We start from the raw sequence: 16338 nt of genomic DNA, 5'->3' as shown, positions 1-16338 counted from the left end.
TTAGATTAAAACCATCAAAGTGCACATCCAAAAACTCTTTAAAACTTCAATTCGTTATTACAAGGGTTATTGTTTCAAAAAATTCACACTACTACACAAATTATTAAAAAGCCATCATATGCAACGCAATCCTATCCAACACCATAAGTCCAAAGTCAATGAATATGTAATAATAAAACTACTATTGTCCAAAACATCTCATGTTTACATAATATACTGTTAAAAAACACTGATATTAAATAAATGAATTCCTTTTAAAACATAGTCCCATTTATGCTATCGTCAGCCTATTCCTACACCTAATGGCGCCTGTTATGTAGCTGGCAACCCCAAAACACACCATGGGTGATGCCAACATTTGTAAATATACCAGCGCTGGTCTGACTTTTCCAAAATTTAGGCCTTTTAGGAGGGGGATGATGTATTTCCTGTGTAACAAGACGTAAAACTCACAGAAAAAAATCATATGAAGAATATTTTGATCTGAGAAGTTGTCGCAGGGACAGGGTCTTAACGTTCCCTCTTTAAAAAAAACTTTCGGGAAGGCCAGTAGCCAGGGTACTATATTATGCTTGAATCTAACTATGACAAACAGGTGATAGGGCCTATTTATATATGTTAGATATGGTTGCATCTGACTACCTATACTCAATATGAAAAAAACCTCTCACTGTGGGTTTCACTGATTCCCTTTCCTCCCTAGACAGTATAGATCTATTCAGGAACTGCCGCTTCAAGTCTCTAATCGCTATTTTTCCCAGAGCTCTAGGGCTTGAAAATAGGTCAGGTCATACAAGAATAGCCATTTGAGACTTGATATAGCGAACCCAGGGTATATCTAATCCCTTGTCTAAAGAGATGTAGTCCTTGATGATCAGCTGGTTTAGGTTAGGGAATGGTTTGGCCCAAATTCTCAGCCAGCACATAATGGGGGCAACCGCAATCTGATCTGAGATGAAGGTAGCTCCAAGTTCCTCATGGATATTAAAAACAGGGGTGGAGGCCGGGACAGACAGTAATTTACGAGAAAAAAACGCCTGAATTTCACTCGACTCTAGATAGCCCCATAGATCACTCCTGTACGTCACCATTGGAAGACACTTGGGATTATAAAGGGGAGAGGTTTCGAGCCAATTCTTTTAGCGAATTCCACAATGGCTCCCGAGGTTCGAGCTAAGGTGTTACTTTTATGCATACGCTGCATAACCCACGAGCGTTGGTCGTCAAAGAGAACCCCCAAATACGGGAAGGCAGAAACCTTAGTTAATTCCATATTCTTACAGTAGAATTTAGCCTTCCATGTTCTAACAGAGCCAATGGACATGGAATAGTACTTTTTAAAATTTTTGACCAGGTCGAGGGAGTCCATAAAAATCAATAACACAATTTAAAAGAGTTTGAAGCCCTCTTGAGGTCCTTGCCAGAAAAGGTTTGAAGGTTATTCAATTGTTTGGGGAAGCACACATTGCATAACACACTTTTTACAATTTTGTTTGCATTCAGGGATACTAACACAGGGGGTTTCTTCAGCTGGGTCACTGATTTGTGTTCAATTTCCTATTAAGCTTCAAGCATCATTTCCAATTTAGAGATGTTACAGTATGCCAATAGAAATTCACCAAGAGTTGTTATTTTTTCTCATTCACTTTTCTCAACTTTTTTATTTTTGCCCAAACTATACCTTTTCAATATTACTGTGTGGGAAACATACTCACATCTTAAACATATTTCAGTCACAACCCTAGAGTTGCAGGCTTCTTTTAATATTATGGTGATTAAAATGGTATGCCACAAGACCTGGAAATCGTTGTTATAACAATTATTGATCAGATTCTTTATTTGTTCATTAATAATATTTTACATTAACTTGACAACCGTTCTCAAGAGATGCTTTCCACAAGTTCTGTTCTACTTTCTAACGTTAACAATCCTATCTCTCTTACTGCTAAATTAATTAAATGGGTGTGTCATTGTCATGCCATTTTATATTACAATGATAACTAAACAAAAACTTCTGAAATGAAAGGAAGGTCCTCAGGATCCATCCAGGATAGGCTGCATCTCCAAGATTCAGAAGAGGACTTTCCCCCTGAAGCTGAAAGTCCCCTGCCATTTTTTTCCGGCCTCCTGAGGATGCAGGCTTCTGGAAAGCGTATTGATGCTTATGTTATCCTTCCAATCTCCGAGCTTGATCCAAGGGTCATAGGTGTAGTAAGAAGCTAGCTACTGGTTGCTGCTAGCATAAACCTAAACATTGTCTTCACACAGCTGACGGACCGTTGCCAGTTTTTACTGTAGATGGACTAGGCTTATCTTCAGGAGGGTTTGATGAGGGAGAACAGTACCCAAATCTTTTCTTTCAATGGGGTCATGGTTAGCACTTAATTTGAAAACATAAGTGCTGAGGTCCGAAGTTTTGCCCAGAAACTAATGAACGGCGCTATTTAAAGTTGGCGGAATGAATATGAAGGCTGTGTAATCCTATTTCTACCTCACACCCTTAAATCCACCAGCAGAAGCTCCATGCTCCCTTATCTCACTCTTGCAGGATCCTGTTGTCCCCCTTTGTCATGATTTTTCAGCTTTTCTCTTCCTCCTTCTGGTCTGTTGAATGCTTGTCCCTAAAATAAGTGCTGGGGGGGGGGGGGGGGGGGGCACCTGCTGGCCAGTGACAGCAAGGGTCCTGTCATTTGATTGCTAGGAAGTTTGGTGTGTTCTATCTTTGTCGTGGCAACAGCACAAAACCTCTTGACAAGAGACAGGTTTGTGTTTCGGCCATTTTTAAAGTTGTCATACTGATCATCATGCAACAGACTCAACAGCAAGAATGAGGCTTGAGACTATGGTGACGTCTGGTCTGTTGATGAAAAATGAATGCTTGTCCCTAAAATAAGTGCTGGTGGGGGGGCACCTGCTGGCCAGTGACAGCTTGGGTCCTGTCATTTGATTGCTAGGAAGTTAGGTGTGTTCTATCTTTGTCGTGGCAACAGCACACAACTTCTTGACAAGAGACAGGTTTGTGTTTCGGCCATTTTTAAAGTTGTCATACTGATCATCATGCAACAGACTCAACAGCAAGAATGAGGCTTGAGACTGTGGTGACATCAGTGGAATGAAGTAAAAGGCATAGATCATGGGCCAGATGTACAAATTCATTTCTAGTGGCAAATCCTGTGATTCAACAAACCTCGGGGCTTGTGAAAAGAAAATGTGTGTTTGGATTGCACTAAGCTCATTTAGTGATTCAATAATATACAACCAAATCACTAAATGGGTTTGGGAAACTGTTAGGAATCACTAATTGGAAGGGGCGTGTTTAGGGCGCCTATTACAAATAGCGCACCCTTATGGTATGTATTAATTTTGATAACGAAACTCCAGTTGCAAATTTGTATATTTTAATGACTACTGACAGGTAGGGGTAACCCATTCCCAAATGGGAAGGGGTCCTCAATGGACCTCCTTCCCTTTGTAAATGTTCAAAACAACATTTTTTGGGAGAAGGCAGTGTTGTACATTCCATTTAATGGCAATTTAAAAGCAATGACAGACATGGTGGTCTGCTGATCCCATCAGGCCCCATCCTTGTGATGGCAGCCAATCGTGGTGGGTTGCAATTTGCAACCTATCTCAATATTATTCATGAGGTAGTTTGAATTTCTGCTCCCTGCAATTGGGTATTTTGTGAACTGGTCTATTAGTACATAGGTCAATTCACCAAATATCATAGAAATTGCAAAGATTTGGTGTCCAACCATTTTTTACGAATACTATCTTGGTACAACTGGCCCCTTTTTTCCCTTGCCATACAGAAATGCATAAAACCAATGAAAGACAAAAAAAAAGACTAGTCTGTAACAACATCGATGGCTATTTAATAGGCAGCAATATCAGAGGTGGGATGCTGTTATAGTTTAAAGGTGGGCAAGAGCACCTGTTTTGTTTCCATTAACTTTTACACATAAAGGAAGACACATAGGGCAATATTTATCATTATCTCACACAACGCAGCAAGCCACCTCGATGTGCTGCATGAAAGCGAGAGGGCAGGAATGTGCCATATCTATCAACATATGGCGCATTCCTGGTCTCTACCTGCGTTGGTTCACAAACTGCTGCCAAGCTCAAATACAGCCACCCTTGTACCTTGGTGAAAGGGTGTATTTTTACAGGCAGGATTGGTTTTAATCAGGAAGATACACCTTCCTGCACAAAAATAATCCTTTAAGGCTTTTTCCTTTTCATTTACAGCGCACAAAGAAAGAGGAAAAAACTAGGAGAAATACTCACATCTCTCCTCATTACACCTCTCATAGGGAGACTTATCTTTTTGGGGCATTCCTAGATTTACAAGCTTTTGTAAATCAGCAAATGCCTCACAATTCATGGATGTTACATGGGAACACCCACACATACCCAGTGAAACACCTCTCTGGCGCACAGTAGTGCAACGCAGCAATTTGCTCTGCGTTACGTTGTTCGAGATATTTGAAGCAACACAAGGGGTGTAGCTTCATACTTCTTATTTTACATTTGCGTTGCTCTTGCACCACGTTGAGTGGTGCAGGAATGAAGCAAAGGGACTCTAAAATGAGTTGACATGGATAGTGTAACAGGGAGTCGTGGGTAAGGGAGACGTGAATAAAAGAATGGAAATACCAGGACATATAAACAACAATAGATAGACAGTAACACAGTGAGACAGTGACTTGTGTGAAGGACAAATTGATTTTGGGAGGGGGAAACATAGGAGCGTTAGTAGAAGGAGAGAAGAATGCAGATAGTGGGATGTTGAGTAAGAGACAAGAGGACAATGAGACACTCAATAAAGGGAGAGACATGGAGGCACAAATTCGGAGACACAGACACTTTGCCAGGTAAACATGAACACCAAGGGAGGAGACACAAACAATGAAACAGGGAAAGACATACTCAGAGTCAAGAGACAAGGCCTCTGTGACAGGGAGACACTGTGACAGGGAGACACATACTCTTAGAAATTGAGCTATAGACACTGCGTCAGTGATAGACAGACTCTTGGGCTGTGGACAGAAGGACAATCAATCAATCAATCAAGACATTTATAGAGCGCACTACTTACCCAGAGGGTCTCAAGGCGCTAGGGGGAGGGGGGTGGTGCTGCTACTGCTCGAACAGCCAGGTCTTGAGCTTCTTTCTGAAGGAGAGGTGGTCTTGGGTCAGGCGCAGGTCGGTCGGTCGGGAGTTCCAGGTCTTGGCGGCCAGGTAGGAGAAGGACCTTCCTCCTGTAGTCATTCTTCGGATGCGGGGGACGGCGGCGAGGGCGTGACTGGCTGATCGGAGGTGGCATTTGGGAGCGTAGAAGTTGATGCGGTTGTTGAGGTAGCTCGGGCCTTGATCGTGTAGGGCTTTGTGTGCGTGGGTGAGGAGACGGAAGGTGATTCTTTTGTTGACGGGGAGCCAATGCAGGTCTCTCAGATGTCCGGAGATGTGGCTGTGTCATGGGATGTCGAGGATGAGTCTGGCTGAGGTGTTCTGGAGCCGCTGGAGTCTCTTCTGGAGCTTGGCGGTGGTTCCGGCGTAGAGGGCGTTGACGTAGTCCAGTCGGCTGGTGACGAGGGCCTGGGTGACCGTCTTCCTGGTCTCGGTGGGTATCCACCGGAAGATCTTCCCTAGCATGCGCAGGATGTTGAAGCACGACGAGGAGACAGCGTTGACTTGTCTGGTCATGGAGAGGGAGGAGTCCAGGATGAAGCCCAGGCTGCGTGCGTGGTCTGTCGGTTTGGGTGTGGTGCCCAGGACGGGGGGCCACCAGGACTCGTCCCAGGCGGAGGGCGAGGAGCCCAGGATGAGGACTTCCGTCTTGTCTGAGTTCAGTTTCAGGCGGCTGGTCGTCATCCATTCGGCTACATCTTTCATACCTTCGTGAAGGACACAATGACACACAGACATGAACTCACAATACTGGGATAGGGAGACCCAGATGACATGGATGTGGGGGCAAGAGACATCGACACACGCATCAGGACAGAGAAACGCTTCACTTGGAGAACTTGCCGTGCCACGTATTGCTTTGCAGCTAAGCTGCTCGGACTGTTTACCTGCCGCCTCACTGCTGCCATAGGGGTCATCCCGCCTCCCGCCTCCCGCCGCACGCCTCCCTGGTCATCTGGAGTGCTGCCGTAGTGTGGAGGGTGGGCCAGGGGAACCACAAGCACCAGCATGCACAGCGCCTGCCGAGCACCATCTTCAAGCGTCAGGAGGCGCATATAATTGGCGTACTACCTGCAGAGCGGGGGAACCCTTCACTTGGAGAACTTGCCTTGCCACGTATTGCTTTGCAGCTAAGCTGCTCGGACTGTTTACCTGCCACCTCGCTGCTGCCATAGGGGTCATCCCGCCTCCCGCCGCACGCCTCCCTGGTCATCTGGAGTGCTGCCGTAGTGTGGAGGGCGGGTCAGGGGAACCACAAGCACCAGCAGGCACAGCGCCTGCCGAGCACCATCTTCAAGCGCCAGGAGGCGCATATAATTGGCGTACTACCTGTAGAGCGGGGGAACCCTTCACTTGGAGAACTTGCCGTGCCACGTATTGCTTTGCAGCTAAGCTGCTCGGACTGTTTACCTGCTGCCTCGCTGCTGCCATAGGGGTCATCCTGCCTCCGGCCGCACGCCTCCCTGGTTATCTGGAGTGCTGCCGTAGTGTGGAGGGCGAATCAGGGGAACCACAAGCACCAGCAGGCACAGCGCCTGCCGAGCACCATCTTCAAGCGCCAGGAGGCGCATATAATTGGCGTACTACCTCCCTCGCGGGACGCGGGCGGGACGCCGGGCTAAGCCCGGGCAAAGGACAGGCCGTCTGTGGCCGTCCAGGGATGGAGGACGGGACGGGCCACCCCTTTTTCGCCTTCATAAACCCCCAGGCTGCTGACAAGGTAGGACATAGATATCATGACTACATCAGGTGACAAATCGTTGTCTGTAGGGGGCAGTAAAGGTACTTTAGAGAACTACTTTACAAGGGCTGCCACAGAGTTGGACAAGGAATTTGTGATGGCAGAGCACAGGACAGAACAACGTCGCTCTATTGAAGCCATGAAAAACAGACCCTTGATGGATTTGATGGGTGTATCCGTATTGTCGGACACTGCTTCTGTCCCCTCTAGTGAGGACCCACTGTCCTTGGACAATTTTCCTGTACTTCTTAGAGGCACTTCGCCACAACATGTTGAGGTAAATACTGTCGCTTTACCCACTGAGGCAACCCCAAGTTTTCAGAGTACAGGTTCTGATGTAATTATTGTGCCTTCTTTTCCAGCCAGGAAATTACTTAAAAATAAGGGCAAGCTGCCCCATATTTCGAAAGCTCAAGGTCCGCCCCCAGCCAAACGGAGAAGAGGGGTTGCCCAGAGGAGTAAGCTCAGTCATTCTGAGTTTGGTAAATCATTAAAACCTATCGTATCGGCTGTGCCTAAGGTTAAGGCCCCAGAAATCTCAGTTGTAGTGCCATCGGCTTCTGAGGTTGTAGTAACAGCGGAAATAATGCCTGCTACCAACCCATTATGTGAAACGAGGCCAGCCCCTTCCCCCTTGGAAAAAGTCTTATTGCCGGACTCCTCCTGCGCTCCTATTGAGCATTTACTTAGGTCTTTTATGCAACCAATATTAGATATTTTGAAGAGGGTGGAACAACGGCTGGGGAACCTTGAGTCATTATTCGTCGATAATGTTGGGGCAGGGCTTTCCTTGTCTACTGAAAGGCCAGTTCTCCCACCGATGGTCACATTCCAGGCTCAAATTGCTCCTGTTCCTTCTCCGGCCTCGGTTTAGGGTCCTATTAAGGGCAATCCTATTGTTAACAAACCCCCTGTCAATCCCTAATCGGGAGTAGTAACATACCAGCAATCTGCTCAACCGGCCCCATTGGTATCAGCAGCCAATTCAGCAGCATTGGTAGCTAGAGAATCCCAGAAGGGTGGGGAAAATCCAACTACCCCAAATAGGCGAGTGGGAAGTGGAAGGTTGAGTCGTCCCTCTAATGATAAACGGCGGGGCCTTAACGTTGAATTGCCGCCCGACGCTATGCCTTTTGTGGTCGTGCTCACAGGAGTCCCAACCTTAGAGGCAGGTAAAAGGGAGGGGTACTCCCAGTTAAGAAACAAAACACTGCATTGGCTTGGACTTAATAGACCGCTCCCTTATTATGTTAATGGAGAGATTGTTCATGTCAGGCGTCTCTCTTGGTTGGGTAGTAGGGAGAAAAATCTGAAGGGAGATCTTATTGTAATCAACTTTAGAGACCCAGAGGCAGTCAGACTTATATTGAACGGGTTCACGGGGAATCTGAGTAGCTCCATAGTCCCATATGACCTAACATTTTTTTACCCCCGATCCCTTGTGACCCCTCCATCCCATTCGGGTGGATTAGCTGACATACAACCTGACAGATATTTGCAACCCATTAATAGTTATACGGGGCAACCTCTTAGACCCCTGCACACGAAGAATGATCTTGGGTGGAGTACGGTGCCTGCTAGAGGTTATAGCTTGCCTCTAGGGAGACTGGACCACCTACATGGGAACAGGAGAATGGATCATTTGATTCCTTTTACTCCGTTGGAAACATCTAACAGATTTAATATCTTCTCCTGTTTCGATGGGTGTGATTGACAGTCGGGTTACTCCGCCGATTGTCCACCGGGTACAGTGACTCTAACACCTAACTCTTAATTACATCCAGCATATGAGAGTCCTTTGTCTGTACAAACTATAGAGCTTAAAACTGTACTCCCTTCTGCTGACCTTTGTTCTTTCACTGTGGGATCCGAAAAGGGGTTATCTGGTTTAAATGTTGTTAAACCTACCCTAGGTGAATCATTATTACCTGTTCTGCCTGTAAGCCGCCTACCCTCTTGCACTTATGTTAGCCCAACTCTTTGTCTGCCCTGTCCAGTCTTATCTAGTCTTGCAGTAGTAGGGAAGGGGGCAACTGATCCGTGCTTACCGATGTTACGCATATGCTCATGGAATATTGCCGGCCTTGAATCAAAGCTTGATTTACCCGACTGGGGGTCCTTTATAGACCATTCTGATATCTGGTCTTTCCAGGAAACCTGGGCTACACGGCCTATTTTCCGTGCGGGGTATCTGAATTTTTTTAGACCAGCTGTGAAGGGTGCAAGCGGTAGACCATTGGGTGGTCTAGCAATATGGATACGCCAACATGTGGGAGTATCAGTGGAGGAGCTCCCACTGGATAACCCCGATATGTTGGCCATACAGGTAAAATCGTCTACGGGATTGTCTTTGGTGATTGTAAATATTCAAATGCGGGGTATCCAAGGGGGAAATGTTCTCCTGTTGCCTTGGTGTTGGAGGGTTTCTTAAGCTCTCTTCCGGTGAATACCAATAGGGTGGTGCTGGGGGACTTCAACACCTGTTTTGAACCTATGGGGTCGGACGATGGCACGCTCACAGAAGATGAGGATTCTTTATGGGGAATTCCAGGGTTGGAGTTACAACCTATTAAGAAATGGTCCCAATCAGCCATATTTTTAAAGGGTCTATGCTTGAATCAGGGAATGCGTGCAGTTAATGGGCGTTTGAAGTCTGATAGGATGGGGGCAGTGACCTACGACAACGGCAGATCTGGTTCCCGAATTGATTACATCCTGGTGAATGTGGAAATGTGGCCCAGTCTTCTGGATATGGTGGTAGCAAACAGACCTGAGAGTGACCACAATCCCCTGGTCTTATCGTTCAAAGAAGGTTTCTTTCTAGAGCCCTTGGTGGTAGAGGCGTCCCCGCCGCAGGTCTTATTATCTAATAATGAAAGAAGGGTCAGCTGGCCTAAAATTGCCCAGGATGAGGAGGTTCTGTCAAAGATTAGATCCATGTTGAGGGATACAATGACTCAAATCAGTGGGTTCAGCCAAGAGTCGGCCTTTCTACATAAAATTACTACACTACACAGGGATCTATTTCTAAAACTGAAAACTCTTTTTATTAAACCTACTGGCCCTAGAAGAAATAAGCAAAAGCCCCTAACCTGGTTTAATAGTGCTTGCAGGGAGTCACAAAAGGCGCTGCATGCGGCTTTAAAGTCAAGAGATCAGAGCCTAATCCGTAGTTGCAGGGCCACCTACAAAACTGTGCAGGCCACTGCTAAGAAGAACTGGGACGAGACTCGTTGGAAGGAACTGTTGGAGGCCTGCCAGACTAATAACATGATTAAATTCTGGCGGCAGCTTAAATGGGGCAATCGCCCACAGGATAGATACCCTTCAAACTGTGTTGAGCCAGGGGAATGGGTTGAATACTACGGGAACCAATTCAAAGCGAATATCACTAGTTCAGAAATTTTTCTGCCCATTACTTTTAACGAACCCTTGGTTTTTTCGCCAGCAGAAGTGAGGGCAGTGTTAAGGGTTATCCCGGGGGGTAAAGCACCAGGTCCTGACTGCATTCCAGCTGATATGTTTAAGCAGGATCAGGACCTCTGGGTCCTATATATTGTTCTTTTAGCCAATGCTTTGGCAAGGGGTGCGAAAGTTCCTGACTCATGGTTAGGGGCGGAGATCCTCCCCATCCACAAGAAGGGTGACCGCTCAGTAACGGCTAATTATCGTCCTATTAGCCTGATTGATGCTATACAAAAGATTTTGGCTCGCCTTCTTTTGGGTAGGATTCAGACTTGGATCTCTGATCACGATGTTCTAAGTCCTCTTCAGGCGGGTTTTCGGCAACATATGGGGACTTTAGAGCAAGTTTTTGGATTCATGCTACTCTATTGGAAAGTGGTCTATCTTGGTGGAGGTTTGTTGTTTGCGGCATTTGTGGATCTTAGGTCTGCGTTTGACCTAGTGCCCAGGACCAAGCTTTGGGAAGTCCTGCTGGACTTGGGCATGCCCAAAGAGTTGGTGGCGCTATTGATTAATCTGCACTTAAATACTTATGCCAAAGTAAGATGGGGTGGTCCAGGAGAGGTTACTGGCAGTTTTAAAGTTGCCAAGGGGGTTAGACAAGGGTGTGTGTTGGCCCCCACCCTTTTTTCCTTGTTTATCAATGGGGTGACTAAATACTTTTCTAATTATCCAACGGACGCGCCCTCTCTTGCTGGAAGGAAAATTCCCCTTCTTATGTTTGCGGACGACACTCTAATTATATCAAAAATGAGGCAGGGTCTTCAGTCCGCACTGGCCCGTTTTGAGTGTTTTTGCAGTGAGTTAGAAGTGAATGTCAATAAGACCAAATTTATGGTCCTGCGAGGTCCTAAGACTGTGAAGGCCAAGGTGTCAATGAGTGGAGCAATTTTGGAACAAACTGAGGTTTTTACATACCTAGGTGTTACACTAAGTGAGAACTTGAGCTGGAAACCCCAGTTGGACCTTATGACTCTGAAACATGCACAACTTGGGGGTGCCCTACTGAAGGAGCTCGCAGAATCTCTCACTAAACCCTTGGCACCGTTGGTAAAAATATATGGCTCCAAGATAATTCCTGCAATTATTTATGGCGCAGAATTGTGGGGGTATAGTGATCTAACCACTCTGAGGGTGGCTCAGAATAGGTTCCTTAGAATGGCAACTAGTCTCCCACAATCTACACCTTCCTTACCCTTGCAGCTTGATTTAGGTGTTAAATCCATCGAGGATGCAGTAAGGTATAGACCATTGGCGTTCTGGCGTCGTCTGTGGACTACACCTGAATTAACCCTGTTTGCTGAGGCCATTACTGAGGTGAGGGGGCTTGAAGGGTCCCATCGGGTTTCCTGGTTCTCGCATCTCAGGATGCTTTTAAAAAATTTGAGCCTGGAGGCATTGTGGGTTGATCCTGCACGCGCGACCTTTCCATCAAAAAAGGCACTTAAAGATATTTATTGGCACTGGATCGCTGAGAGGAGATCCGCTATGGTTGTTGGTCCTACCATGACACTTGAATTTCTGGTTGTAAAGGATGTCCCTAAATATGAAGCCTACTGGGACGTAATTACAAAGCCAAACGATCGCAAACTGTATCACCAATTACGAGTAGGCTCGTTACCCGCGAGAGAGCTTACGCACTCCTGGTCAACTGGTGGTAGCGACAAGTGTCTCTTCTGTGTAACAGCAGTAGAAAATATTGAACATCTTTTTTTCTGTTGCCCTAAGTACTTGTTACCCTGGAAAGTTTGGCTTTTGCCAGTCTGTCGCCTATTAGGTACCAGATCGGCAGTGGCAGCGACTAGGATTCTTAAGACAGATACTTCAACCCCTATTGCCATTGGTGTAGCAAAATTTGTGAGCTGGGCATGGTCAATTCGTTCTCGCAACCTTGGCAAATGAAGTTCCCACAGTACATGTTTTTATATCTTTTAGCTGGAATGTAGTATTGTTTATGTAGTAAGGGGTCTTTTTGTTTTTGTACATCATTGTCTAAAAATGTAATACTTTTCTTAACTTGTTTTTAAAAATGTATATATTTATTATCTTATATGTAAGAGTATGAACTGCTTTTTAACATGTATTTGTCTTTTATGATGCAAATCGAACAAAGACCTCTTGAAAGTAAAGAAAGTAAAGTAATACCTTTGAGGGTGAGTAAGGTTTACTCGGTGGGTGGTCCCAATCAAGTCTATGGGAAGACTTTTCATGTTTGAAGGGAGTGGATGCTAAAAACAGTGTTCACACCCACCAAATGAGTATGAGTTGAGCCCAGTGTGTTTTGTAGGTTAGTAATGCGTTATGACGTTTTGTAAACAATTTATGTTAATAGCACCCAAGGGTGATTAATTTACTGCCCTTTAAAGGGTTGTATGACGATACATCACAAATGTTCACTTCGTGTGCTGTTACAACGGGGCAAAAACATTGCATGGTGTATCACAGCAGCATTTTTTACATCGCATGCATTAGCGCCGCTAATGCAGTATCGGCCAATAACCACGCCCCACGCCAGTTCGGGGAAAAAGGACGCTTTATTGGACAGGTAGGCATTACACAATATAATTACATAACATATCATAGTATCAATATTTCCCGATCTAACACCCCCATCCCCTAATCCATATCCCCCTGTCAACTATTTCCCTATCTTGTTCGGCCTAAACCTCCTCCCCAAGCCTATGTCCCTCTCCTGCCTACCTCTTGACTCCAAATTCTCTCCCCTGCTTCCCTCTGTCCGAACCTATTCCTAATGCCCCCAACCCTTCCTTCCTGTCTTGATTTCCTCCAAATCTGCCACCAGGAAAAACCCTATCACAGGTGTTTTTCCTGCCCTCCCCCCCGTTGGTCAATTGCTATAACAGAAAAAACTGTATGTAAAAAACCTCTGTCACCAAACAGAATAAAACTTTATTCCAGCATGAACAATGCATAAGCATGAAAACATTTTGATTGTATACTGTCGCCATAACAGTAAACAGCTCTATCCTAATAAAGGATATACAGAAAAAACTATCACCCCAATAAAATCAGAAATAGAAACATACTTAGCTACTAATGCAAAAAACAGTTTGGAACATCTCTAAAAATGAACGAAAAAAGGGGGGGGAGGGTGGGAGGTTAGAAAAAACAAGGGTAGAGATGGGCAGAAACGGGATAGGGATGGATATACAGAAAAGGTGAATTGTAAAAACAGCTTGCTGAAAAAACAAAACGTGTGCTAATGTACTGTCGCTAAAACAGCACCTTTTCAACACCAAGGATTTATGCTTGAAATTCCAACAATCATTTCCCTTATGCTCAGCAGATAGATCTCATTTCCAATGAAAGAGAGGTGCACCCCATCATGCCTAAAAAAATAAAAATCAGCTCTGTTAATATCATCATGCGCCAACCAATAAATACGATTTATAAAACAAAAACACTGCCAATGCCGATTTACTTTTCTCCGTGCCCGTTCCACAGCTGTGAAACTTGTCCGCCCCTTTCCATATTCTCCTGGGCAATAGAGCTGTCAAGATGATCCGACATCTGGGCCATGTCTTCAATAAAATTTCAAGGTCAGTTTTCATGTCAATCAACAGCCCCAAACCATACAATTGGACCAGGTCATTTCCCCCAGGTGTATTAAAAGTAAGTCTGGCATGTTTTTAAAAGAAAACTCACTTATCAGTGGTAGTAACTGGCCCCATTTCATCCCACTTTTTCCCCACCACAAGAAAACAACTGCATCTGATGAAAAACCCAAGTTCCTGCCAAAAGGTCGCCTTTCTGCCTGGGTGCCTGCCCACTTGATGAATGTATGGCCAATGAGCCATACTTGCTTGCGAGAAATGTTAACACCTGAAAAGAAATAACATTTAATACCCTGAGCTTAAATATAATGTTCCAGTTGTCTAATGTAATGTAAAAAGCAATCGGAAGACCATCGCCCTGATTTTATAATGTTCTCAACAGAGAAACCCCACCTGGCCGCTTCTGAGGCTGCCCCAATGCGGAAAGAGTGTGTACCAAATCTTTTGGGATTCTCACCAATAATCCCCAAGGACTTTCTTAGTATGGCTAACAATTGTGATGCTTTAAGTTGCGAGCCATCTTGACGACAAAAAAGAAATATGGAAAATGCACCTCCTATGTTTAAAAATTCGCACCAAGCTTGTATAGGGCAGAGAAGTCCTCCAATGGCCTGCAAAATTACTGTAGAACCCCTACCTGCCTGGTCAGTTTTGGAATGCTTTAGATAAATTTCAATGTGTGAATGAAATCGGGATATGTGTGTGGTCTTCAAATCATCATTAACGGCAGTACCCAGGAGCTCTGATACCCTGAAAGCCCCAAAAAAGAGCCATACCATGCACCATTTAGATAAATGGAAATCAAATTCAGAAAAAAATCTTAGGAAGAACTGATAGGATCTTGGATAACAATTTTAATGATATAGGGTCTCTCTGGTAGGAACCCCTCTTCCGTTACTTAGCCGAACCTTGAAGCATTCTCTTACCCATCTCACCTGATGAGGGCTCGTATCCCCAGAAAATGTTTCCATAAAAGGAAATACCTGCTAATTTGCCAGCTATAGTGGTGGAAGAAACATGTTTCTTGATATTAAACATAATAAATCGCACTACGTTCTCCCTACGCTGTCTTAAACCCAATCCAGTGTGAAATCTAAATATAGCACCTGAATCTAAAAATTCCAGCCAAGCTCTTCTGTAAGCCAATTTGGTGATTTTTGCTAGAGAGTTCTCGATGAGTTGACAAGCATTCATATCCCCAAATTCCATAGCTCGCTGGGAATGGGAATCCCATGCGAATCCGCTCCGGGCGCCTAACCACGGAATCTCTTCCACTGAAAATGAGACAGGGCATCAACAATATTATTGTCTATGCCTGCAATATGTTTAACCTTGAAGACAATGTTAAGCTGTAAACATCCAAGCATGAATATCTGCAGCAACTTCAACATCTGTCTATCTTTCGCCTTCTGGCCATTCACTAAATCTACCACTGTCTTGTTGTCAACATTGAATAACACTGTTCTATTGGCCAGTGTGTGACCCAATATTTTAAGAGCCACTATAAGTGGAAAAAAATCCAAAAAGGCAATGCTTTTCTATTTGGTAAACCAGTGTTCCGGCCATTTGTCAGCACACCACTTACCATCCCAAAATAAGCCAAAACCATGGGCACCAGAAGCATCAGAAAAATGTTGTAGGTGACAGAAAAATTTTTCGTCCATGTTCCAAAGTGTGATACTGTTGAAATCTGATAGAAAAACTGACCAAACCTCAAAATCTGCTCTCAAACCCTGATTCTGTGGTGAGGGAATCTCATACCTGACATAGAAAAACCTAATCGCCTGCAAAAAGACCCACCAACAAGGATGACCTTGCATGCAAGATTTAAATGTCCCAGTAGGCACTCTGCTTCTAATAAAGTCAGTTTGTGTGCAACGCTTTCCTTGACCAAGAGCCCTGTAATTTCGAATATCTTCTTTTTAGGAAGCCTAGCCTGCATTTTGATGGTGTCTATCTCAATGCCAAGATAGGTAAGGCAACAACAAGGGCCTTCTGTTTTATTCTCTGCTAAGGGTACTCCCAATGTTTCCGCAAAAGATTTGAAATTGCGCAAAGCATCTTCGCATTGCGGGGTATTAGCTGCACCTATAAAAAGGAAATCATCCAGGTAGTGTGTAATGCCCGAATGTCCCGTTTGGTAAATAAAACACCACCGCAGAAAAGAACTAAATGCCTCAAATAGTTTACATGAAAAGGCACATCCCATAGGAAGGGTCTTGTCAACAAAAGATTGCCCTTAAAAAAATATGCCTAGTAATGAAAAATCCGATGGGTGCACTGGCAACAACCGAAAAGCAGATTTAATGTCACACTTTGTTAACTGTGCCCTCTCTCCTTTGTCCCTGATCATAGTGAAAGCCG

The sequence above is a fragment of the Lissotriton vulgaris genome, unplaced genomic scaffold (assembly GCF_964263255.1).
Source record: "Lissotriton vulgaris unplaced genomic scaffold, aLisVul1.2 SCAFFOLD_3881, whole genome shotgun sequence".
NCBI classification, from domain to species: domain Eukaryota; kingdom Metazoa; phylum Chordata; class Amphibia; order Caudata; family Salamandridae; genus Lissotriton; species Lissotriton vulgaris.
This window is presented reverse-complemented; position numbering follows the sequence as displayed.